This window comes from Papaver somniferum, chromosome 9, assembly GCF_003573695.1.
Source record: "Papaver somniferum cultivar HN1 chromosome 9, ASM357369v1, whole genome shotgun sequence".
In the NCBI taxonomy this organism is placed as follows: Eukaryota; Viridiplantae; Streptophyta; class Magnoliopsida; order Ranunculales; family Papaveraceae; genus Papaver; species Papaver somniferum.
The window spans coordinates 10473203-10500839 of NC_039366.1; the positions used below are offsets into that span (position 1 = coordinate 10473203).

At 36.4% G+C, this 27637-nt stretch overlaps 1 long non-coding RNA gene across 1 annotated transcript; it reads right to left on the reverse strand.

Annotated features, from left to right (window-relative positions):
• Nucleotides 1-1246: 1246 nt before the first annotated feature.
• On the reverse strand, nucleotides 1247-4924 carry LOC113309494. Its single transcript, XR_003340626.1, has 5 exons — nucleotides 4830-4924; nucleotides 4248-4448; nucleotides 3055-3190; nucleotides 2897-2964; nucleotides 1247-1640 (listed from the first exon to the last, which is right to left on the reverse strand). It is a non-coding gene; the product is annotated as an uncharacterized LOC113309494 (long non-coding RNA).
• Between the last annotated feature and the right edge of the window lie 22713 nt (nucleotides 4925-27637).

Consider the following 27637-nt stretch of genomic DNA (forward strand, 5'->3'; position numbering starts at 1 on the left):
AGCTAGGGGAAGTCTGTGCATGCATCCTCCCCTGGACTTTTAAGCACACAATCGCAACCGTCTACAAAATATCTATTCGGTCAGAAAATAAGGTCAGCCATGAGACACGGATCACCGCTAGATTATTTCCTAAACAATATCAAACGATCAAAATTTAACCTAAGCATAATGGGCAGGTTTACAAGTCTTATAAGAAGAATAGTTGTCCATGACAAACCCTATGATTTAACAGCCAACAATGATCAAATCTCTAATGTGGATATGTATTTTTTCATCATAATCGTGATCTAACAAGAACATCAACAACAAATTCATGACCGGCCAACAACAAATTCATTACCGACCAATTCTTCAACAACTTTGCAGCAGAATGATTTCTCTTCTCAAAAAAATCAAGACTTTTAAGATCAAATCTTCCCCGGATATCTCCGCGTATGCAGATCTTTATTCAAGCAAAGGTAGGAGGAAACCAAGGATGGAGGAAGAACTATTCCATCTGTAATAGTACTGGTCTCAAAACTATTTCCGGAGAGTCTCTTCGTCCATATATTTGTGTTAAACGTTAGCTTTTTCTGACACTTAATCCATTTTGTATGTCCTCTACTTTGTATTACAGATCCTTTCTTTGTAGGTTAAAAAAAAGTGATTGATTAAATAAAAATCATAACAATTCAAGTTTTTTTACTAATGTTGTTTTTTATAATCAGATCTGCTATGAATGTAACCGTTAGTTGTTAGTTCTTAGATTTCAGATTTATTTATATATTATTTCTTTTCAGTTGAATGTTGAAACCAAAGTGTCACTCAGCTCGCATCTCAATTCATTACAAAAGATAGGAAGCCAATTTGACATTCGTGTTTTATCTTCTTGACTGGTAATTGTGTCGGGATTTGTCAGCAAATACGGTCAGTCATCCATTAGATAATGTTCTAAAAGAAACTCAACGATAATAATTTAACCTAACTGAAAGGGGCAGATCACTCAAAAACAACCTAAGAATAGCGTCCCCCGTTCAATGGAGAAACAACCTAAGATGATTTGAGAGGAGAAATCATTATGATAATTTCAAAAACATGTGCCTCTCTTCTCCAAGCTATGTGTAATAGTTCCCAAATACAACCAAAACTAAAAACCAATGTGATATCGCCATGACCACCAAAAGTATGTCTGAAAATTTTAACCAAGAAATGAGTTTGAGAAATATATTAGTGGGAATCTCAGTGACAGTCCTCAAAGCATCTTGATTCCATTAATACCAACCTCGCTCATTGAAAGAGCTGGAAATGGACTGACAATGCCCAGCACGCCAATATACAACTAGTCGGTTTTGTACATTGGCAGTCAACAATTTCCACTCAGGGTTCAATAGTTTCCCAACATAAACCTTGCTTTTACAATTACTTAGCAATATTTATTTATTTTTACAATTTTACAATCACTGCAACGCTGCAACCTGCTTGGAGTTTTCTTAGTGATCTAGTAATACAAAGAATTATCACGATTGTCCAGATCAATAAATAAACCAGCTTTTCCTTTTGACCCACAAATTCTCCCTCAGATATATCCATTACAGGTAGGTGGTGTTCTTTCACAGGTTGTCTAGCCATGGCTTTCAGCAATCCAGTGATACCCCTCTTTACTGCTATGGAAAAAAATGCACCATGTATCATTACAATATCACTAGTAACAATGAGGCTGGTAAAATGCGCATGGCGAAAATATTTTCTAGCCGGTCGTTGTTTACATGATCATTTGCAAAGATAAAATGAGAGGAAAAACTATATATTATAACTGAAACATTGAGTCTTAGCAAGGTGACACTACTACTAGTATAGCATTTTTAGCGGCCAAGGCTAGCATGGGCACATGCTTCATACTTAAGAAGTAAGAATCTTGCTGTTTGGAATTGCAGTGTCATCAAAATGCCACCGGACCAGCTACAACATAACCCCAAAATGTCACCAAAAGCACTGATCAAAATCCCCCAATTTGTGACCAAATTCTGAAGATTACAAGTAGATGACAAGAGAATGGCCATACAGTAGTAGTGTATTTCAGAGATGTGAAACTCCGGTAACATGCTATTGACAAACAAGCTTCAAAATGGTTCAGCACAATCCTATCTAATTCAAAATTCTAGTAAGAAGATGCCACATGTATGTGACGCCGGAAGCTCCATGCATAAGATGACAAGAAATCAATAGAAATATACCCAACCAACTCCAAGTTCTATGTGCCTCAAGTATGACAAAATTAAAATGTGCTTAGTTAGTGCTATCTTTGTACTAGGGTGTATGTCACTAGTCTGCTACTTGTATCCAAACTCTTAACGAAAAAAGATAATTGATTTATTGATAAAATCATTTACATCAAATACACTTGAAAGGTGAAAACATTATCTGACAATTCGAAGAGTTTCATTTACTGTCACTAGTCTGCTACTTGAGCATATAAAGCAAGATATCAATCAACCATTCATGGGATAATTGACCTGCACCACTTGCAACATGCAAATTTATTCCATGTGAACGAGAAATGAACGAACCGGATTGCAGTCTACTTGTAGTATATGAATTATGTTTTCAGTTTGAATGGTTAACACTTAGCATTTAGATTGAGTAGGCAGTACTGTAATGCAAGTAAATGTGAAAGACCAACGTTGCATAATATTTTTGCAGCCGAATAACATGGTGTAGCACTATCCAAAATCTACTAGCTAGCTACGTTGTTCCCATTTTTAACAAGTTTTGTAATGTTTTACATAGACAAATACGAGAGATATATCAACCATGAACAATCACATCCAAGACCAAATAATAAACCTCGAGGTTAGAATAGCTTTCAAGTTGCAGGAATCAAAAGTGACTGTAAAGACCAGCATAGGTATGTGCGTACCATTTTAACTCTGCGTCCAGGTGGGCTTTCTGATGGATCCTACTCTTGATACTGAGATCCAAAAGTACCTTACAAAAGTCACAATTAATTAGAATGAATGTAAAGAAGAAAACTACTGGGCAACTGGGGCAAACATGACAGAGTTCTGAAGTTTTTACCTGCGTCGGGATTACTTGTAAGACGTTTTGAATTTGTATCGTCTGGCGTATTGCCATGTGATTTCCATTTATTTTTCATTCCACGGGAAATAGGCAGGGTAGCCTTTTTGTAACGTTCATCTAGTGCGAGCAAATCCTGAAATAGATAAGACAATACACTGTCATTCATTGAATTACGAATAAGACTATACCTTGTTTCAGCATAATCGAAAATTTGAAAAAGTATCCACACCCACAACCAAAACAACTTCGATTTATTACAAAATCTTCCTGCAGTTTCCGTATCTTTATGTTTCCTGATCTTGTTTAACTAGTTGATTTTCTGAAAGGAAGAAGACTAATTTAAATCATCATCAGGAGCATATTACGTAGTCCACCACAACTGCCGCATTCAAACTTTTGACTTACATTCCAACTCAAAGAGACAAGCATTGGGTGCAGTATGCCTAACAACCAAAGGTTACCAACTTGAACCACGATCAACTCAAGGAGGCAGAAGGAAGCATATGAAGCAATTTATAGATCAACCATTCATGAGATGAACGACTTCCACCAATTAAACCAATAAGAGTTAAGGTACCTTAAATGTTTCCTCCCACAATACTAGTCTGAATTACCAGTTTTGCTAGTTCCTTGAATCACATGAAATGAGCAGGCTCTAAATCAAACCCCAAAAAAAACATAAATCATAGCTTAAACTAAACAATCAGCTTGTACTAAAATCACAAAAAGCACACCAACACCGGCCAAATTCTGAAGCTTCATGTATAAGACGACAAGAATTTAATAGATACATAGTCAACCAATTCCAAGTTCTATGCGCCCCAAGTGTGACAGTTACATAACACTACAGAATTAGCAGATCCATGGAAAATCAAAATGTGGCTAGCATGGACCAAATCCAGAAGATTACACTTCAGTCAATTCCTATAATCATAAAAATTGCACCATCAATAATACTTCTCAAAGATGTGAATCTTAGGTATCATGCTACCGAGTCACCGATGTTTAAAACCCTAGTACAAATACGAAGAAGCTCCATGTATCAGATAATTTCCACTAATTAGACCAATAAAACGCTACTGGCAACTAATTCCAAATTCTTATGATTATCACTATTATATTATTCAATTATCACTATTAGTTTAAAACTTATATATTAACATCCATAAGTAAAAGTTATAAAACATTACCAAAAGGCCGCGGCTTCGAAGAAGATCGAGACTCATAATTGACTTCATGAGGAGAGTTTGAACCTGCTGGAATATTAAAAGCTCTTCGAGAATGGATGAAGCGACTGGGGGTCCAGGACCTCAGATTACCTTTACGAGTCTCTTGTGTGAGACCTTTTAGGCAGCGCTATCACATCCTCTCCGTAACCCATTCTGAGACACCTGCGCACCAACGAAAATGCAGATCTAGAATTAACATCACATTCTCAGTTCAGATTAATCAACTAGGACTATTCACTGATTCACATAGTTGTAGCAATCAACAAAACTCAACAGAATAGGCAAATTAGTTGGATTTTGTTAACACAACAAACCAAAAAGCAACGACAACAACAGAATTTTTAAAAGATATCAAAACCCACCATCAATTGTGTCCATGGTTCAAAACAGGTGACTAATTACATGGCAATTGACACACAAAAGAAGCCAACAGAATAGAAAATCCTAAGTTACAAAATGATGAATAATTCTGAAATACAACATCAATTCTGGTGTTACAATAATATACAAACATATAGAATAAGTTACAGATTTGGTGTATACCTTGTCTCTGGTTGACATTTGCATGATTCCAGCATATTCTTGTTACATTTTCTGTATACCGATTTTCCAGATCAATGCATAAACCATTAGCTTTCTTCCTTTTCATCTTTTTGGTCTTGTGAGTCGGCTCCGGATCGTCTGTTACCAAAACCCTCTTTTCCTCTATTCCACCCAATCCATAGCAGCCACGTATCTCCTATTATAACTAATTTAACGGAGATATTCTAAGAGAAAATTCTGGAAATAAATATTCCTCCCTACGTAGTCCTTATCCAGCAACATACTCCCCAGTCCTAATATCCCTATTTTGTGAGTTCGCAATCCAAATTTTTGCAGAGCTTAAGACAGGAAGGATTCAACATCCCCCATCACGTCAAGTTTGTCTAAACTGGTTGCCACTGTGAAGGCAGTAGAGTACTCAAGCAAACTTCTTTTACTTCAACAGTGCCTGCGAGCATCTCTTGTCTACAGTTCAAGACCAGTTACATCCCCCCCGAAAGCTGCAGCGTCTTTTTTAGGATCACAATGTCATATATGGTAGCTAATTTTAGCAATGCACTTCATAGTTTAAGAGAAATCTCTATCAATTTGTTCTACAGACACACAGAGAAATATGCAAAACAGCTATATTTAGTACTGGAATTTGTTTTAAAATACCTATTCCCAGGTGAATCCTGACATAAAATTGCAGAAAAGAATTTTACCTCCTGATGCTCCATGAACAAAAATGAAACACAACTCAAAAACGAAACAGTAATAATTAGTGGTATGTAAAGAAGAAGATGATGTTCGGGAATATATATGCTCCTGGGGAAAGTTTTTTTCGAGGTAAATCAAATTTTCTCTTTGAAAATCTCTGCTAAATTTGTCAAGCATATATCACGTCCAAATTCGTTAAATGTGGTAGTTATAATAGGTGATACGTGGTTGCTATGGATTGGGTGGAATAGAGGAACAGAGGGTTTTGGTAACAGACGATCCAAAGCCTTGTGAGTCTACAACCACAACCCAAACAGCTTTGATTTATTACTAATTTTTCTTCCAGCACCTCCCTTATCTTTAGGTCTGTTGTTGATTTTCTAAAGAGCATATGAAAGACGTATTTGAATCAACACATTCTCTCTCTCCCAACCATTTTATATCTAGGGTTAGGGACTTGCTGTTGTTCTATTTTACCATAATACCCCCAGCAGACAAGGCTGAAGGGCAGCTTATGGCTCATTGTTTTGGTAAATGAACTGGATATTTGGATACTAAAGATCTTTTAGTTTCTAGGTAAGAGCAGTTTCTATGGCAATGAACAAAAATAGAAATTTGTTAAGCCACGTGGATGAACAAACTGTGTTCTCCACTATGGGAAACAAGGCAAAATGAACAAATGTGATATTTTAAGGTCTCACTATTGATTTTATTAACATAAACTAATAAGAGTTGGGTCCCACTAATGATTTTATTTATATAAACTAATAAGAGTTTGGGCGATATTCCTTCTGACTCCAGCGACATTCCTCCAACTCCAGCGATATCCCCTCCAACTCGGGCATCATTCTTTCTGACTTCGCGTCCATGGCACGATCGCCCGTCATTAACACAGACGCGCGCTGCATGTTACGACTCGATGTTCATTTGAACATTCATTTTCTATGTTTGTTCATGCCATAGTGGAAGACAAATGAACAAACTCTGAGTTTGTTCATTCCATAAGAACTGCTCTAATAGTTAGCATTTTTGATTCATGAAATGAATGAAGCAGTGGCATGGCAGAAGAGTCACGAGCAGACATGGAAACAGTAAAGGGGTTGTAATTTAGCTAATGGAGAGGGGATACATTACGTAGGGCGTCCAGATTTTTTAAACTCTATTGAGTTCCCAAATATTTCTTATTTTCGTTTTAAATAATCTTGAGAGTTTTGGGGGTTTCTGTGAATATTATTTACTTGTAAATATTATTTTGATAATGTTTCTTACTAGAAATAACCCGTGCCGTAACGGCACGGCATGAGACAAAATAGTTTTTCGTTAGAATGATTTTAATAATTACCACACTCTATGAGGCTTAATTCGACCCATGAGAACTTGTAGACATGAAATCTTAATCCAAATAATTATAACTTCAGTTACAATTAAATAATAGTTTAATAATTCCTCACGTTATTCTTTAGACTCCAAATAATATTTTTTGATAAAAATTCCTTGTTGACGAAATCGGGATTTCTCCGTTGAGGTATTGAACTTAGAGAGTGATAAGAGTCCTCCCTCATGGAGCAATGTTACGAACATCCAATATCAAATTATTAGGAACGACGGCGTGCATAGTATCTACCTGTGTTGGACGTCAAGATTGATCAGAATGCATGACTAATATTTTTATTAAAAGAAAAAAAGAACATTAGTTTGATTTGGAACGAAATAAAAATATACTCATGTTTTCATCGATCATAATTAAATCCAGAGCAGTAAATTAGTTGGTCGCCATGAAATCGACATCTTCCCATTTTCTAGCAACACGAAACTTGAGTACTGCGGGCTTATTTTTATCGCAATTATGTAAAAAATGATTAGAAGGCGTCACTAATATTTTATTCTTTTAAAAAAATAGTTTAATTCGGATCGAAATAACAATATACTTAATATTTCATCGATCATTAGTAAATCCAAAGTAATAACTTTGTTGGTAGCCATGAGATCAAAAGTAATATCTCTATTTCACAATGTAATCAGCAAATCAAACAGATAGAAATCCGTGAGCCTGATTATTATGTGAAATAACTTGAACGATACCAAAGACCAATGTTCAAGTGTCAATCAATGTAAATCAACAACCAAAGGTTGGATATTCTAATTGATTTATCTTAACGCACAACTTGTGATATTTCAATTATATAACAAAATATAATGCGGAATAGAAATAACACAGACACCAGAAGTTTTGTTAACGAGGAACCCCGCAAATGCAGAAAAACCCCGGGACCTAGTCCATATTGAACACCACTCTGTATTAAGCCGCTACAGACACTAGCCTACTACAAACTAACTTCGGTTTGAACTGTAGTTGAACCCTAATCAATCTCACACTAATTCAAGGTACAGTTGCGCTCCATATGTCTCTGATCCCAGCAGGATACTACGCACTTGATTCCCTTAGATGATCTCACCCACAACTAAGAGTTGCTACGACCCAAAGTCGAAGACTTTAATAAACAAATCTGTATCACACGGAAAATCTACGGTGATAGATAAATCTGTCTCCCACAGATAAACCTATGAGTTTTTGTTCCGTATTTTGGTAAATCAAGGTGAACAGAAAATAATTGATAACCCGGACTTATATTCCCGAAGAACAGCCTAGTATTATCAATCACCTCACAATTATCTAAATCGTATGGTAGCGAAACTATATATTGCGGAATCACAAACGATGAGACAAAGATGTTTGTGATTTCTTTTTATCTTCCCTATCGGAGATATAATCTCAAGTCAATTATTCAATTGAACCCGTATGATATAAAATGACAAGATCAGATTGCTCAACTACAACAAAGTAGTTTCGTCTGGCTTCACAATCCCAGTGAAATCTTTCAGTCGTTAACCTACAGGGTCTCGAGAAGAAACCTAAGGTTAATGGAGAATCAACTCTTGCAAAACCAACTAGTATCACACATGAGGTGTGGGGATTAGTTTTTCCAGTTGCTAGAGTTCCCCTTATATAGTTTTCAAATCAGGGTTTACAATCTGAGTTACCTTGGTAACAAAGCATTCAATAATCACTGTTTGATGAAAAACCTGATTCAACCAAGCTAATATCTTTCAACCGTTATATCGAAACTTAGCTTGTCACACACAAATGAAATGTATTCATTTAGGTTTGGGTAACCGTACCTTAACGTGTACACTTAGTTATTTCACAAATAGTTAACCAATGGTTAGCCATATGAGCACTTTCATATTAATCGTATTCATCTTTCTCAAAACTAGTTCAAATAAATCATAAGAAATAGTTGAAGAGTTGTTCAATTGCTTAGGTCTTTATTCATAGACACAATTGAAACAAAATCGATTTGATTCACTTGAATCAATTCATGAACAATATAGCCATGTTTTGCAAAGATTGCATTCCTTATAATTTATTATTTTAAGCTCATGAACTACCGATTTGAGAAATAACCAGCTTGGGTACGCGTACGAGTATACATACCTTAGCTACCAGATTTGAGTTTACAAACTCAGCAGAAATTTTCGGTTCGAAAACTCCGTGGGTATGCGTACCTAAGGTGACTGGTTTACTAGTTTGCAAACTTACAAACTAAGCAGAAATTTTCGATATGAAAACTTCCGCAGGTACGCGTACTCAACCTGTCTCCTTCACCAATACCGCATGCACACATATGCACGAACTTGGTTTCCGGCACATGGATTTATACACTAATATGCAAACACACTATATATGCTTATATCCATAGTTGGTAATCTCAACTCTACATTTCAATCATTGAAACATTCTTCTATAATGTTATTATAACAGTCGTTCACGACTATTGTCATCAAATCTATTTTGAAGATTGAAACGTCATCATGACTTTCATCACGGCTAAAAATGGTTAAAGAAAAAGCTCACCAACACATATTTCGAGAAAAAGATACGCGAGTAAACTCGGCTCAAAATAGAAAATGTGTATGTGGTGGACCCGGAGGAGTGTATAAAAATGAAGCGAAGAAACGCGGGCCTACAGTAATACCGCAAGTGCACGGTCGTCAGTTGTAGCTCGTGCAAGTACGAGTCGATCCACAGAGACTGGGTGTGTTTTGTAGTGTTCTAGCTATTTGGGCTCTAAATTGCTATTGGGCTCTAAATTATCCTTTGAGTAAATTGGGTCTAATGGGTTTGTTTTTAACAATGAAATGAACTGAGCTTGGGCTCAGTTGGTCTTGAAGTGCACTAGGCTTTGGCCTTAAACTTAGGCTTGGGCTGAACTGGGCCTCAGAGTTGAGTTCAGGCTTTTGGATTAAGCCCACAGTTGACTGGTTTGGGCTTTGGTTTGAGCTGGGCCTGTGGTCTTTCAACAATTTACAATGGGCTTTTGTCTTGAATTAAATTACATTGGGCTTTAATGGATTATATTTGAAACTGGGCTTTGCAGCCAGGCTTGGCAAAGCTGGACTTGGCAGCTGGGAGAAGAAGCAGCACAGACCAGCAGGGACAGTGGAGAAGCTGGCAGCAAGCAAGGCAGCTGGAGAAGGAGCAGAGTTGCTGGCTAGGAAGCAGCTGCAACAGCAGCTGGAGCAGAGGCACAGCAGCACTAGCAGTTTGCAAGGCAGTGGCCAAAGCACTGAGTAGCAGGGTAGGGAGGAGAAAGAAAAACAGTGGCCAATGGCCAAAGATGGAAGCAAAACAGAAAACAAAAGAACAGCCAAGAACTAAACAAAGCAAATACTAGACAGCAAAGAAAGATGACAATACAAACCAAGGCCTAAGGCCAAGGGCAGGGATGTGGAGATAGCTAAGGAAAATGAATAAGAAAAAGAAACAAAGCCAAGTCAATGGCTCTAGGCATTCTTCCAGAGTGGGAAGAGAACTAGCTTGCTCAATGTCACTAGTGAGCACTAGTTTCTCCCCACTACTCAATCAACACAATGCACCCAGGTTTTAATCTAACAGTCCATCACTTAACAGTGCACAAACTTAACACTAAACATTTACAGTGAATTAACATGACACTAACATGACATTAACAATGACTCTAACACATAAACAAGAACTGGAATTAAACATAAAAACAGGTGAGAAGAAACACTAAACAGTTGAACAAAATACTAAAACAATTAAATAACAACATGAAACATAACTGAAATTAAAACAAAAACATGAACTGACTAACAATTGAAACATACTGGAATTGAACTAACATAGACTTAGAACACTAAAATTTACTGAATTAAAACATTAGACTAACCTAAACATGGAATTGAAATTGAATTATCCTAAATTGACTGATTTTGAAATTAAACACAACATTAACTATCTTAAACACTAAATTGAACTATCCTAAAATTACTAAACCCTAAACTGACTGGTTTTGAAATTGAAATTGAAGTAAAAAAAAAACTAAAACATTCAAATTGAAATTAAACTTAAATTAAGCATTCATGATATTAGAATTAAAATAAACAGCAATTGAAATTGAACTAACTTTTAAATTGAAATTATCAGAAACCCTAATTTGATTTGAAATTAAAAACAGAAATTAAAACTAAGGTATCCCATATTAGGGGGTATCTCGGCTAACCCAAGCACACCCCCCACACGTTCTACAAACCCATCTATTTATAGCACAACATTTCCCAAATTTCGAAACCCTAATTTTGAAATTAGGGTTTCCTCAATTTCAAAATTAACTCACCAAACTTGCGATTTGACCCTTCTTCTTTCGACCCATTCTTCTCCTTGGTCTCTTGCACCTTTCCCATGCTCCTATTTCATCTCTAGGTCACCTATTTCATCAACCTCTCACGCCTAGGGTTTCATGGATGAAACGTGAGAGATGGAGGGAATAGGGGTCTAGATAGGTAGGGAGTGATGATGTGGTGTTTGGTAGTGATTTGGTGGAGGTTAGGTGGTAGAGATGGTGGTGATAGAGGTGGTGGCGGACATGGAGAAGGTGGTGTACGGCTGTGGAGGAGTGGGAGAAGAAAGAGAAGAAGAAGAGAAGAAATGTTAGGGTTTCTTTTGTTTTCTGGGTTATATATCCTAGGGTTATTTCGGTGTGAGGCGAGTTCATCGAACTTTGATGTCTAGCGAGTATATGCGTTGGATGTGAAGATGGTAGGTGGATCCAACGGTGGTATGGGGGCATGTATTGAGAGACCGTTAGATGCATAATACATCTAAACCAATGTCTCAGATTAGAACTAGGTGTTGTGGTGTGAAGTAGGACCTTCCAGCTTGATGTACCGGCGTTGAGGCGACCATTGGATGCATCAGTGGGTTGATCTGACGGCTAAGAGGGGAAACAGGCTTGGGTTGGAGATTGGGCTTGGGATAATTCTGAGCCCATGTCTTCTTTAAGAACAAATTCTTCCTTCTTGAGCCCATTTCTAGCCTTTTGGTCTTGTGCGCAACATTCTTCGCGGCATCCTTGCGTGATTCCTTTTGGCTTCCACCACTTTTCAGCTCTATTCCTCTCCTCAAGTCATCCAGACTTTATTTATTACCTAAAAATGCAAAATTAAGTAAGAAAAATATTTATTCTTGAAAACAATGAAAATACAGAATATGGGATAAAATGTAGAATTAATGCACAAAAGATGAGTTAAAATGCCAACAAAAAGGGATAAATATATACAATATTTGGCACTCATCAGTATGTATGAAAACTATCATACTTACATGACTATTATCTCAAGAGTACTAGGAGATAGAGTAGACTTTTGAGTGACGGATAAGTTCAAATCTCCACATACCTTTTTGGTCGGATGAATTTCCACTTGTTCCTCGAGTAGTTCTTCGTCTTCGTAAGATGATCGACATGGAGTCTGGAACTCAACTGCACTTAACTATCCTAGACCGAGACTTAGTCATAAGTAAACTAGAAATCAAGACATATAGTTTTGATCACTAATATTGACAAACATGCTTGAGATAGCAACGCATCCGAGTTCGACCAAGCAGTGCTCTAACAATCTCCCCCTTTGTCAATTTTACAGCAAAATTATCAATACATATGGATTACAAAATAGATAAAACTTTGTAGCTTCTTGTCTACATGCTTGATCTCCTTGGTGCTTCAACGTACTCGAAAACTTCGTCTTTTCCAAGTACTCCTATGATTCCATAGATGTTCAGTTCAGCATCATAGTTGTTGAAGTTCTGTAACTATGACAATGAGAAAACAAAAGCTCTCAATCATTGTTATACAGTGTCATAGTATTATTACACAGCATCAAAGTTCTCATATCACAACTTCGACAACAATAGTATGGTGATATGTACTCCCCCTTAGTCAATACTTCGTCTCAACACGAAAACCGCTCCCCCTTACATAATGATCTGAAAATTATATGTATTTGTAGTGTGAACTACATATTAATTCTCCCCCTTTTTGTCAATAAAATTGGCAAAGATACGAAAACAGGATCCTAATGAAATTTTAATGGAGACGCTTCAAGACCAAAGAAAAGTACAAATCAACTTTGTTTAGATGCAATCATAAAGCCGAAGCTAAATGCACTCATCATTGAGTTTATAAAGATACAAGATAACTCCTAAAATATTCCACAGCCGCACTCCCCACAAAGATATGGAAATTAAGCGCAAGTTCAAAAGAACTCTCCCCCATTTGATGTCATTACCGAAAGAACAACAAGAGCGACCTTGCTTTTACGAGGAAAGAAGGATTTCTTTGGAAACCAAAAGCCACAAAATGATTTCGTATCCAAAATTCTCAATTAAACTAACCAAAAGAGAACCCATGATTAATTTAATCGGAATACACAACCAAAGTAACCACAAACGAATCTATGATTAGTCTAGTTGGAAATGCTCACACAAGAAGACTTATGGAGCCGCACAGTATGAAACAACGGGGGTCTGACAACACCACCCAATATTTCGCTTAGCAATCAATATGGACTAACTCCGAAACACTTTCTAGAGAATCAATTAAACAGTCAGACTCAATCAGGTTAAAGTATCTCAAGGAGTTAATATCTCTCTCTTGTTTTGATTTACTCAAGATAATAGAAATCTACGAGTCTTAATCAAACACAAGGAATAACTTGGACGGTACCAAAGACCAATGTCCAAGGATCAATCAATGACAATCGACAACCAAAGGTTGGATTATACCAATTGATGATCTAGTACGACCTGTATTATTTCAATTATAAAGATAAAACAATATAATGCGAAAACTGAAATAACACAGACACCAGAAATTTTGTTAACGAGGAAACCGCAGATGCAGGAAAACCCCGGGACATAGTCCAGATTGAATACACACTGTATTATGCCGCTACAGACACTAGCCTACTCCAAGCTAACTTCGGACTGGACTATAATTGAACCCCAATCAGTCTCCCACTGATCCAAGGTACAGTTGTACTCCCTACGCCTCTGATCCCAGCAGGATATTTCGCACTTGATTCCCTTAGATGATCTCACCCACAACTAAGAGTTTCTACGACCCAAAATCGCAGGCTTTAACAATAAACAAATCTGTCTCACACAGACAACTCTATTAAAGGATCAATCTGTCTCCCACAGAAAAAACCCTGAAGTTTTTGTTCCGTCTTTTGATATATAATCAAGGTGAACAGGAACCAATTGATGATCCGGTCCTATATTTCCGAAGAACATCCTAGATAAATCAATCACCTCACAACAATCTTAATCGTATGGTAGCGAAACGAGATGTTGTGGAATCACAAATAATGAGACGAAGATGTTTGTGATTACTTTTTATATCTTGTCTATCGGAGATATCAATCTCAAGCAAATCAATTATGATTTTACTCGTACGATAGAAGATGCAAGATCAGATCACACAACTACGATAAAAGTAGTATCGGTCTGGCTTCACAATCCCAATGAAGAACCGACTCTGGAAAACCAAAGGTTAAAGGAGAACCGACTCTAGCACGCAAACTAGTATCACACGTAAGGTGTGGGGATTAGTTTTGCAGAGTTGCTAGATGTCCCCTTATATAGTCTTTCAAATCAGGGTTTTTCCTTGGTAACAAAGAAATCAATATCCACCGTTAGATGAAAACCTGATTTAGATTCAAGCTAATATTTCTCAACCGTTAGATCGAAAACTTAGCTTGTTATACACAAATGAACTGCACGCTTCTAGGTTCGTTAACCGTACCCAAATGTGTGCATTGTTGGTTCAACAATAGTTAACCAAAAGGTTATTCATATGAGAATTTCATATCAACCATGTTCTTCTTCACCATAACTAGTTCAAATGACTCAAACGAACTACTTAGATAGTTGTTCAACTGCAAGGAAATCTTATGTAACTACGCAAGACACAATTGAAGCAAAGATAATTTGATTCACATGAATCAGTTCATGAACTTTTATAGCCACTGTTTGCAAATAGCATTCCTTAGTCTTTTTAAGTTTAAGTTCACAAATCATCTTTAGATATATAACCTTGTCAAGTTCGCAGACTAGGTTCGCGGACTTAAGACACCGGACAGAGTTTACAAACTCTAGCAGAAATTCTCGGGATGAGAACTTCGCCGGTTCGCGGACTGGGTTAGCGAACTGAGTTCGCGAACTTGGCACCTTCCATCCTTCTGGTTCTCTTGATCAACAAAGTTCGAAAACTTTGGTTCAAGGAATAGGACTTATACATAATTGTGTTTCCACAACAATACTTATGTCCACCATTGGTTATGTAATCTAAACTTTCATTCCAATCTTTGAAACATTCTTAGAGGATGTTATATAGTTGTTACACCATTTCTCGTCAAAGCAATTTCCAAAGTGATTGAAACATATCATGACTTTCGTCACTAGGTAAAGATAAACTTGGTCAAAGAGAAAAGATTACCAACACATATTTCGAGATATAGATAGGCGAGGCATACTCGACTCGAAATACCAAATGTGTATAATCATAGTATATATATATATATATTTATATATATCATACGACTTTTTGTCTCAAAGAGTATGAGATAAAATAGATAGACTTTTCAGTGACAGATAAGTTCAAGTCTCCACATACCTTTTTGTCGAGAAGTTCTAACGGTTCCTTGAGTAGATATTCGTCTTGTATGATGAATCGCCATGGATTCCTTGAGCTCAACTACACTTACTATCCTAGTCCGAGACTTAGCTATAGTAGACTAGAAATCAAGACTTATAGTTTTGACCACTAACATTGACAAACATGCTTGAAATAGCAATGCATGCGAGTTCGACCGAGCAATGCTCTAACAATCTCCCCCTTTGTCAATTTTAGTGACAAAACTATCAATACATATGGAATACAAAAAATATAATGAAACTTTAGTAGCTCACATGTCTAATCTTCAACATTCCTCGAAATCTTCGTCACTTCCAAGTGCTCCAATGATCCCAAAGGTTGTAAGTTTAGCATCACCGTTGTTGAAGATTCGTAGCTATAACAATGAGAAAACATAATTCTCGATGATTGTTATACAGTGTCATAGTATTATTACACAGTGTCAAAGTTCAATTATATCACAACTTCAACAATAATACTATGGTGATATGTATCATTCCCCCTTAGTCAATACTCCATCTCACATGAAAACCACTCCCCCTTACACAATGATCCGAAAACCATATGTATTTGTAGTGTGAACTACATATTAATTCTCCCCCTTTTTGTCAATAAAATTGGCAAAGGTACAAGAACGGGATCATAATGAAATTTCCATAAGACACATTTCATGACTGAGAGAAAGAAACACACATCATCTTATTTATATGCAATCATATAGCCGAAGCTAACAACATTCATCAAGGAGTTTAAAGATACAAGATAACTCCTCTAAAATTCCATAGCCGCACACCCCTCAAGATAAGACCATTAAGCACAAGTTCAAAAGAACTCTCCCCCATTTGATGTCATTCCCGAAAGAACAATAACGAGCGACCTTAATTTCAATATAAAATAAAGATTTTGAAAAGAAATGAATGAATGTGACACTAACATGACAGAAACAACTCTAAAAAAACTGAACTGGAGTAACCTACTGGAGTTTGAAACTCAATCTCCCAAAATATAGAGATAAGTATAGGGGAAAGAGTTATCGAAATTCTTAATGAACCAGAGAAACACCAATAGACTGCCACAAGTTTTGAAAGGTAGCAGTGTCTAATGGTTTGGTAAGAATATCAGCCAATTGTTGTTCGGAAGGCCCAAATTCCATAATTATGATACCATTTTCATAGAGATCACGAATAAAATTGTACCTTATGTCAATGTGCTTTGTTCTTGAGTGCTCAACAGGATTTTCAGTGATTCGAATCGCACTAGAGTTATCATAAAACATCTTCATTACTCCAGTAACAACTCCATAATCAGATAGCATTTGTTTCATCCATAGGAGTTGAGTACAGCATGATCTAGCAGCAATATATTTTGCCTCACATGTAGACAGGGATTGAGAATTTTGCTTTTTGCTATGCCAAGCAACAAGATTTAATCCTACATAGTATAAACCCCCTGATGTACTTTTTATGTCTTCTACACAACCTGACTAATCAACATCTGAATAAGCAGATAAATCGGTGTTAGTATCAAAAGCGTAAGACAACCCATACCCTACAGTATGATTAATATATAGAATGATCCTTTTTGCAGCTGCAAGATGAGACTCCTTTGGATTTGCCTGAAACCTGGCACAAAAACCAACACTGAAATAAATATCAGGTCTAGTAGCTGTAAGATACAAAAGTCTTTCAATAATAGATCGATACAACTTTTGATCTAATTTTTCTCCATTCTCATCTCTATGTAGTTTACCAGTAGTGGGCATATGCGTCAATTTTGGAGAAGACTTATCCAGCACGAACCTTGTCATAAGATCACGAGCATACTTATCTTGGGATAAGTAAATTCCATCCTTATGTTGTTGAATTTGTAATCCTAAGAATAATTTCAATTCACCAACATTGCTCATTTCAAATTCTTTAGCAAGAGACACTTGGAAATCCTTTGCATATTTTTCAGAAGTTGATCCATAGATGATATCATCTACATAAATTTGAGCAATCACCACATCTTTCCCACTCCATTTGGTAAACAAGATTTTATCATCTTCACCTCTTGAAAAACCTTTTCTAATGAGAGAAGTGGTAAGTTTTTCAAACCAGGCTCTAGGTGCTTGTTTCAACCGATACAATGCCTTTTTGAGTTATAGCACATGATCTGGGAAATCAGGATTCTCAAACCCCTTCGGTTGAGCGACATAGACTTCCTCCTTTAAAATTCCATTCAGGAATGCGTATTTTATATCCATTGGAAACAGCTTAACCTTAAGAAAACAAGCATGAGCTAACAAGAGACGAATCGACTCAAAGCGTGCCACAAGAGCGAAGGTTTCATCAAAGTCAATCCCTTCAATCTTTGAATATCCCTGAGCGACAAGTCTAGCTTTGTTTCTGACAATTGTGCCAAATTCATTAGACTTATTCTTGAATATCCATTTGGTACCAACAATGTTGATATTGGAGGGACAAGGTACAAGTTTCCAAACATCTTGTCTTTGAAATTGATTTAACTCTTCATGCATTTCATTTACCCAAAATGGATCGTTCAGAGCTTTATCAATATTCCTTGGTTCTACTTGCGAAAGATAACAACCAAAATTGCAAATATTTTGAAGTTGTACTCTTGTTTTGGCTGTAGAATCTTGTCCTCCAATAATACTGTTGGGATCATGATTCCTCTGAACCCAAACATGTCGTGGAAGGACACGTTCTTGTTCATCAGGAATGCCTTGATCAGTGCTCTTCTCCTCGTCACTAGAAATGCGAGGATCAGCAATAGTTGGGATAACTTCAACTGATTCTGGAATTTCTTTGACTTTCTCAATTGTTTCGGTTGGAGGTAATTCAGCAGGAGGATTTTCACGACGAAAGTTACTAATGTCGTCAATGATAACATTAGCAGATTCCATCCTGACTTGAGTTCTGAGATTAAACACTCGAAAACCACGACTATCAGAAGCATAGCCAAGAAAGATACCTTCATCACTTTTGGTGTCGAATTTCCCTTTTTGTTCTCGATCTTTCAATATATAAAACTTACTTCCAAACACCCTGAGATAGTGTAGGATGGGTTTCCTTCCATACCACAACTCATAAGGGGTGTTGATGGTTTTAGACCGTAAATACACACGGTTGATCAAATAGCATGCTGTAAAAACAGCTTCTCCCCAAAATCTTAATGGTAATTTTTTGTTATGGACCATTACCCTAGCCATTTACTGAATATTCATATTCTTTCTTTCCCCAACTCCATTTTCTTGAGGAGTAATAGGTGGAGAGTATTGTTTAATGATCTCCAGTTCGTCACAGTATTCAAATACCTTGGTGTCTTTGAATTAAGTTCCATGATTGCTTCTAATTTTCTTTAGTTTGCGACCTTGTTCGTTCTGGATTCTTTTAACAATAATCTTGAATTCACCAAGAGTTTCATTCTTATGAGATAGAAATGCAACCCAAGTGAATATGGTGTAATCATCTACCATAACTAAATCATACTTCTTACCAGCAACAGTGGGGTGTTGAATCGGTCTGAAGAGGTTCATATGAATTAAATCAAGTGGAGCTTTAGTGAGAATGTCTCGAGATGATTTATGGTGACCTTTTGTTTGCTTTTTCTTTTGACAGGCACCACATACACCTTCAATCTTTGCATTGATTTTGGGAATGCCTCTAACAAGTTCTTTGTTAATAATCTTAGTTAGAAGACGATAATTGATGTGACCAAAACGCTCATGCCAAAGATGTGTAGATTCCACCTTAGTCAAATTGCAACGGTTTCTAAACTGAGTATCAAGCAGATAACAGTTGTTTTTACCACGAGTTCCTTGAAAAATTACTTTCACAGTTTTGTCTAAAATGTCACATCCATTTGCATTGAAGACAACTCGATGGCCTTTGTCACAAATTTGACTAATAGAAAGAAGATTAGCAGTCATACCTTTTACGTATACTACATCATGGATTTCTGGAACACCGGGTAGTTTGATCGTTCCCTTCTTGCTGATATAGCAACAACTCCCATCTCCAAACGTTACGGGACCTCCTTCATAGTCAATAGAATAAACAAACCATGTGAGAACGCCTGTCATATGTCTACTACATCCACTATCAAGAAACCATTGAAACGGAGATGTAGATCTTAAAGCAAAGGCACCCATACTATTAGTACTTCTCCGTTTAGAGTTTCCTGATAGTTTTGTATGTCCTTTCAGAGTATCAAAAAGTTGTTTAGTTTTCTTACAAAGAATACTTGCAACATTCAGATTCTTTTGAAACGACATACAAACTTGTTGAAGATGATTGGAAGAATCATGACGACAACACGGGCCAAAAATTTAACGTTTGTCTGAGTAGTTCCTAGTCGTATCAGTTTTCTCAACATCAGGTCGTTGATTACTATTTGAATTGCGACTATTCTTTGAAGAAGAACATCCGGAGTTTCTCAGATTCACCAAGGGACTATTACTGGATATCAAATCCTTAAGAATTGCAATTTCTGCAACAAGAGCAGAGTTCATATGGATTTGTTCATCCAACCCCTTTTGAAAAGTAAGCAGTTTGCCAGACATTTTTCTACCTTTGGTTTTTAAACCTGGTGAAGCGTCAATTGAGATTTGGTAGTCCATATATTAAGATCGCTACAAACACAGACTTGTAAGGTCTTAAACGTGTTTTCTTTCTTTGATACCAATTGAAAAAGCGGTGGTCTAACAACACCACCCAATATTTCGCTTAGCAATATGTATGGACTAACTCCGAAACACTTTCTAAAGAATCAACTAGACAGTCAGACTCAATCTAGGCAAAAGTATCTCAAGGAGTTAATATCTCTCTCTTGTTTTGATTTACTCAAGATAATAGAAATCAGCGAGTCTTAATCAAACACAAGAAACAACTTGGACGGTACCAAAGACCACTGTCCAAGGATCAATCAATGACAATCGACAACCAAAGTTTGGATTATACCAATTTATGATCTAAACGCACGACCTGTATTATTTCAATTATAAAGATAAAACCATATAATGCAGAAACTGAAATAACACAGACACCAAAAATTTTGTTAACGAGGAAACCGCAGATGCAGAAAAACCCCGGGACCTAGTCCGAATTGAATACACACTGTATTAAGCCGCTACAGACACTAGCCTACTCCAAGCTAACTTCAGACTAGACTATATTTGAACCCAAATCAGCATCCCACTGATCCAAGGTACATTTGTACTCCTTACATCTCTAATCCCCATAGGATACTGCGCACTTGATTCCCTTAGCTGATCTCACCCACAACTAAGAGTTGTTACGACCCAAAATCGCAGGGACAATAAACAAATCTGTCTCACACAAACAAGTCTATCAAAGGATCAATCTGTCTCCCACAAAAAAACCCTAAAGTTTTTGTTCCATCTTTTGATATATAATCAAGTTGAACAAGAACCAATTGATAAACCGGTCTTATATTCCTGAAGAACAGCCTAGATAAATCAATCACCTCACAACAATCTTAATCGTATGGTAGCAAAACAAGATGTTGTGGAATCAGAAACAATGAGACGAAGATGTTTGTGATTACTTTTTTATCTTGCCTATCGGAGATATCAATCTCAAGCCAATCAATTATGATTGTACTCGTACGATAGAAGATGCAAGATCAGATCACACAACTACGATAAAAGTAGTATCGGTCTGGCTTCATAATCCCAATGTCTTTAAGTCATTTAACCTGGTTTTAGAAGAAGAAAACCAAAGGTTAAAGGAGAACCGACTCTAGCACGCAAACTAGTATCATACATAAGGTGTGGGGATTAGTTATGCAGAGTTGCTAGATGTCCCCTTATATAGTCTTTCAAATCAGGGTTTTGCCTTGGTAACAAAACAATCAATATCCACTGTTAGATGAAAACCTGATTTAGATTCAAGCTAATATTTCTCAACTGTTAGATCGAAAACTTAGCTTGTTATACACAAATGAACTGCACGCTTCTAGGTTTGTTAATTGTACCCAAACGTGTGCATTGTTGGTTCAACAATAGTTAACCAAAAGGTTAGCCATATTAGCATTTCATATCAACCATGTTTTTCTTCACCATAACTAATTCAAATGACTCAAATGAACTAGTTAGAGAGTTTTCAATTCCAAGGAAATCTTATGTAACTACACAAGACACAATTGAAGCAAAGATGATTTGATTCACATGAATCGGTTCATGAACTTATATAGACACGGTTTGCAAATAGAATTCCTTAGTCTTTTTAAGTTTAAGTTCAGAAATCATCTTTTGATATATAACCTTCTCAAATTCGCAGACTAGGTTCGCGGACTTAAGACACCAGACAGAGTTTACAAACTCCAACAGAAATTCTAGGAATGAGAACTTCGCCGGTTCGCGGACTTAGCTCACGCAAATAGTTTGTCAACTGCAGTAGGAATTATCGGGTTTGAAAACTTCGGCAGTTTACAGCCTGAGTTCGCGGACTTGACACTTGCCATCCTTCCGGTTCTCTTGATCAACAAAGTTCGAAAACTTTGGTTCAAGGAGTAGGACTTATACATAACCGTGTTTCCACAACAATGTCTATGTACACCATTGGTTATGTAATCTAAACTCTCATTCCAATCATTGAAACATTCTTAGAGGACGTTATATAGTTGTTACACCATTTTTCGTCAAAGCAATTTCCAAAGTGATTGAAACATATCATGACTTTCAATACTAGGTAAAGATAAACTTGGTCGAAGCGAAAATCTTACCAATACATATTTCGAGATATATATAGGCGAGGTATACTCGGCTCGAAATACCAAATGTGTATAATCATAGCATATATATATATAGCATACGACTTTTTGTCTCAAAGAGTAGGAGATAGAATAGATGGACTTTTGAGTGACAGATAAGCTCAAGTCTCCATATACCTTTTTGTCGAGAAGTTCCACCAGTTCCTTGAGTAGATCTTCGTCTTGTATGATGAATCTCCATGGAGTCCTTGAGCTCAACTACACTTGCTATCCTAGTCCGATACTTAGCTATAGTATACTAGAAATCAAGACTTATAGTTTTGACCACTAACATTGACAAACATGCTTGAGATAGCAACGCATGCGAGTTCGACCGAGAAATGATCTAACACAGTATATACATAATATATGGATCAGGGAAGATCAATACTGCCGAATATACAAGGATTCATTCTATTTTCTATCACTATTTGCACAATGACTTAGACATAATCCTTGTAAAAAAAAGATTTTAACATATCTTCCATCAATAAATGACACAATAGTTTTAACTTTTGTTTGTCAAAAGTTCATCGAGCTTGTATCAATACATACATATCGACATATAAAGGAGATAACTTTTGACAATATATGGGACAATAATAGTCACGGACGCAAACATACATATCCCATAACACATTACAATATATAAAACCATAAAGATTAATACTGCAATAATCTTCTTCCAAAACAACTTTCGAATTTAAATAAATAAATTAAAAAACATGATGATGAAAACGTTGGACATAGTCATGTGTACTCACAATAATGGCTATTCCAAACCCTAGATATCCTTCTTAAACAAAAAATAAAATAAAATTCTTTTAAGAAGTTTCCTAGACAATAAAAAGCAATCAACAAGCCAAAATCGAATACGAGCTAGACATCAAACAACTGATTCGGGATCCTTAAGCAGCTTGAGATCTTTGAGCTTGTGATTAACAACATCCTCTACTTCTTCAGAGTGGATATCCTCGTTGAGAAGTCCCTTTACATGAGTTTTCATGAGAACAAGGTCAGAATTAACCTTTTTCAACTCAGTTCTTACCATACCAAAACACTTCATCGTAACAACAAGTTCCTGTTTTGCATCCTCAAAGGTCTTGAGAAAGTCAACAACCACTTCATCTGAAATCTCTTCAACGTCCTCAATGTCTGTGTAGGAATCAGGAGATTGAGAAAAAAATCTTTCAACTTCATCAAAGGTTCCCTTCTCTTTATCGAACTCGAAATACACCGCATTATCAACGAAGTTTTCAAGTAAATCCCAAGAGCAAGAAGAAGACGCCATTGATAAGAAGGGGCCTAGAGTGAGATATTTCAAATAAATATGAAGAGTAAATAAACGATTTTGAACAGAGTTAGGGTTTACAAGCACGGTTTGCGAAAGAACCTAGAGACCGTGCGTACACCCATAGTAAGGATAGTCCACAAGGGCGTAAATAAAAAGGTTATTTGTGAAGATAGTCTGCACAGAACCATGCATCTTAGCTCTAGGGTCCGAAGCAAGTGGCAAGGAATAAAAACAAAGGGCAACGAAAGAACACGCATAAACGAAATACTTATGTAAAAGTGTTTTTAATTGACAATCCATCTAAGAACGAAAAGAAGTTAGCTAGATCATCAGAGACACTTTGCCAAAAGTATACCTATTTAATTCTCACTTAACTAGGATTTTTGTAAGTGAGATTTCAACCTTGTGATCAATTTACACAAGTATGAGCCTTCAGCTCATTAAATGAACGTTCTCTTTGGTTACCGTTATTTCTTCGAGACTTTGGAGAAAAAACATTATGATGTGAACACTTGTCATAAACATTACTGTTACCAAAATATGACTCATAGTATCGGTTCTTACCGGAAGAGATGGTTGACAGCCTGCTGATGATTTCTTTATAACCCTTAATTACCTCCTCTAGGTTATTTCTTATATCATCATCTTTTCTCTTTTTCCTTGATACTTTTTTCACATCAACAAAACTATTATCTCTTCTGTAGCAAACAAAGGATTTCTGATCTTTTCTTAAACGATTTTTCAGACGTTTGTTATGCATCTTTGAGAAACCCATTGAACTGATTTTCCTGATAGGATACACAGGATGAGTACTGAAACCATTTGGTTTACACATACTAATTTCAGTTACACCTTTGAGAATTAAGTCCAAGGTCTGTTGAAATTGAACAAGGCACTTGTTACTCAACATATGGTTCCCTTTTTGCACAACAAGCTCTTTTGACCTGTAAAAGAGACAAACTTTTTGATCAAACGAGTGATTAGAATGTTTCGTCCTGACATCTTCGTCTAAAGATTTCTTCCTCCCATGTGATGTGCAACATCCTTGACCAATGAAGATTGCAGGCACATCCTTTTTAATTGGAAGAGATTCCGGTTTTACTTTCGAACAAGGAGCACTTTTGGTTTTAAGAGAAGTAGATGGTATAGTGGATTTTTTGAAGCATCCTTGAATCGAGATTTTATTCAAATGATGTTAAATTTCCAAAACATCCTTTTCAAGAAGATTCTCAAGAAGGACTTGTGAAGACAGAGCTTCTGTATATTTGGAATTGTCGTCTCTTACTATACCAAGAAGAGCATTGACATGTTTTTTAAACCGATTAAATTTATCAGCTTAGATTCTAACAAGATTTAGAATCAGTTCACTCTCTTCAGTTGCTTCTCTTCCATTAATAGAGATAGACACTTTTGAAGGGTAACCGGATTGACACATGTCAGTGTATGTCTGTCTCGTTAGAACACTACGTTCGTCTATATTTGAGATTGAAGAATCTTTCTCTTTAATAGAATTAGTCGATACAGAATTTTTGTTTCTGATGATGTGTTTATCAGAGATAGTTCTTCTGTCCATAGAGTCATATCTACAAATACAAACTTTTGAGGTCTTTCAACGTGTTTTCCTGCTCTGATACCAATTGAAAAAGCAGGGGTACAACAACCTCACCCAATATTTCGATTAGCAATCTGTATGGACTAAATACAATATACTTTCAACATAATCAACTAGACTCAATCTTAATAAAGTATATCAAAGAGTTCTAATATCTCTATTTCACAATGTAATAAGCAAATCAAACAGATAGAAATCCGTGAGCCTGATTATTATGTGAAATAACTTGAACGGTACCAGAGACCAATGTTCAAGTGTCAATCAATGTAATGAACAGCCAAAGGTTGGATATTCTAATTGATTGATCTTAACGCACAACTTGTGGTATTTCAATTATATAACAAAATATAATGCGGAATAGAAATAACACAGACACCAAAAGTTTTGTTAACGAGAAAACCGCAAATGCAAAATAATCCCGGGACCTAGTCAAAATTGAACACCACACTGTATTAAGCCGCTACAGACACTAGCCTACTAAAAACTAACTTCGGTCTGTACTGTAGTTCAACCCTAATCAATCTCACATTGATTCAAGGTACAGTTGCGCTCTTTACGTCTCTGATCCTAGAAGGATACTACGCACTTGATTTCCTTAGCTGATCTCACCCACAACTAAGAGTTGGTACGACCCAAATTCGAAGACTTTAATAAACAAATCTGTATCACACAGAAAAGTCTACGGTGATAGATAAATCTGTCACCCAAAGATAAACCTATGAGTTTTTGTTCCGTCTTTTGATATATCAAGGTGAACAGGAACTAATTGATAACCCGGACTTATATTCCTGAAGAACAGCCTAGTATTATCAATCACCTCATAATTATCTAAATTGTATGGTAGTGAAACTAGATATTTCCGAATCACAAACGATGAGACGAAGATGTTTGTGATTTCGTTTTATCTTGCACTATCGGAGATATAATCTCATGTCAATTATTCAATTGAACTCGTACGATAGAAAATGAAAAGATCAGATCGCTTAACTACAAGAAAGTAGTTTCGTCTGGCTTCATAATCCCAATGAAGTCTTTCAGTTGTTAACCTATAAGGTATCGAGAAGAAACCTAAGGTTAAAGGAGAATCGACTCTTGCAAAACCAACTAGTATCACACAGGAGGTATGGGGATTAGTTTCTCCACTTTCTAGAGTTCCCCTTATATAGTTTTCAAATCAGGGTTTGCAATCTAATTTACCTTGGTAACAAAGCATTCAATAATCACCGTTTGATGAAAACCTGATTCAACCAAGCTAATATCTTTGAACCGTTAGATCGAAACTTAGCTTGTCACACACAAATGAAACGTATTCATATAGGTTTGGGTAACCGTACCTAAACGTGTACACTTTGTTGGTTCACAAATAGTTAACCAATGGTTAGCCATATGAGCACTTTCATATTAACCGTATTCATCTTTCTCATAACTAGTTCAAATGAATCATAAGAACTAGTTGAAGAGTTTTTCAATTGCTTAGGTCTTTATTCATTGACACAATTGAAACAAAATCGGTTTAATTCACTTGAATCAATTCATGAACAATATAACCACGGTTTGCAAATATTGCATTCCTTATAATTTATTGTTTTAAGCTCATGAACTACCGATTTGAGAAATAAACAGCTCGGGTACGCGTACGGGTATGCGTACCTTAGCTACCAAATTTGAGTTTACAAACTCAGTAGAAATTTTCGATTCGAAAATTTTTGTGGGTACGCGTACGGGTATGCGTACCTAAGGTGACTGGTTTACTAGTTTGCAAACTTACAAACTCAGCAGAAATTTACGATATGAAAACATCCGCAGGTACGCGTACTCAACCTGTCTCCTTCACCAATATCACATGCACACATATGCACGCACTTGGTTTCCGACACATGGATTTATACACTAATGTGGGAACACATTATATATGCTTATATCCATAGTTGGTAATATCAACTCTACATTTCAATCATTGAAACATTCTTCTATAATGTTATAACAATCGTTATTCACGACTATTGTTATCAAAGCTATTTTTAAGATTGAAACGTCATCATGAATTTCGTCACGGGTAAAGATGAAAATGGTTAAAGAAAAAGCTCACCAACACATATTTCGAGAAAAAGATATGTGAGTAAACTTGGCTCGAAATAGAAAATGTGCATGTATGAAAACTATCATACTTATACGACTATTGTCTCAAGAGTAGGAAATAGAGTAGACTTTTGAGTGATAGATAAGTTCAAGTCTCCACATGTCTTTTTGGTCGGATGAAGTTCCACTTGTTCCTCGAGTAGTTGTTCGTCTTCGTAATTTGATCACCATGGAGTCTGGAACTCAACTACACTTAACTATCCTAGACGGAGACTTAGTCATAAGTAAACTAGAA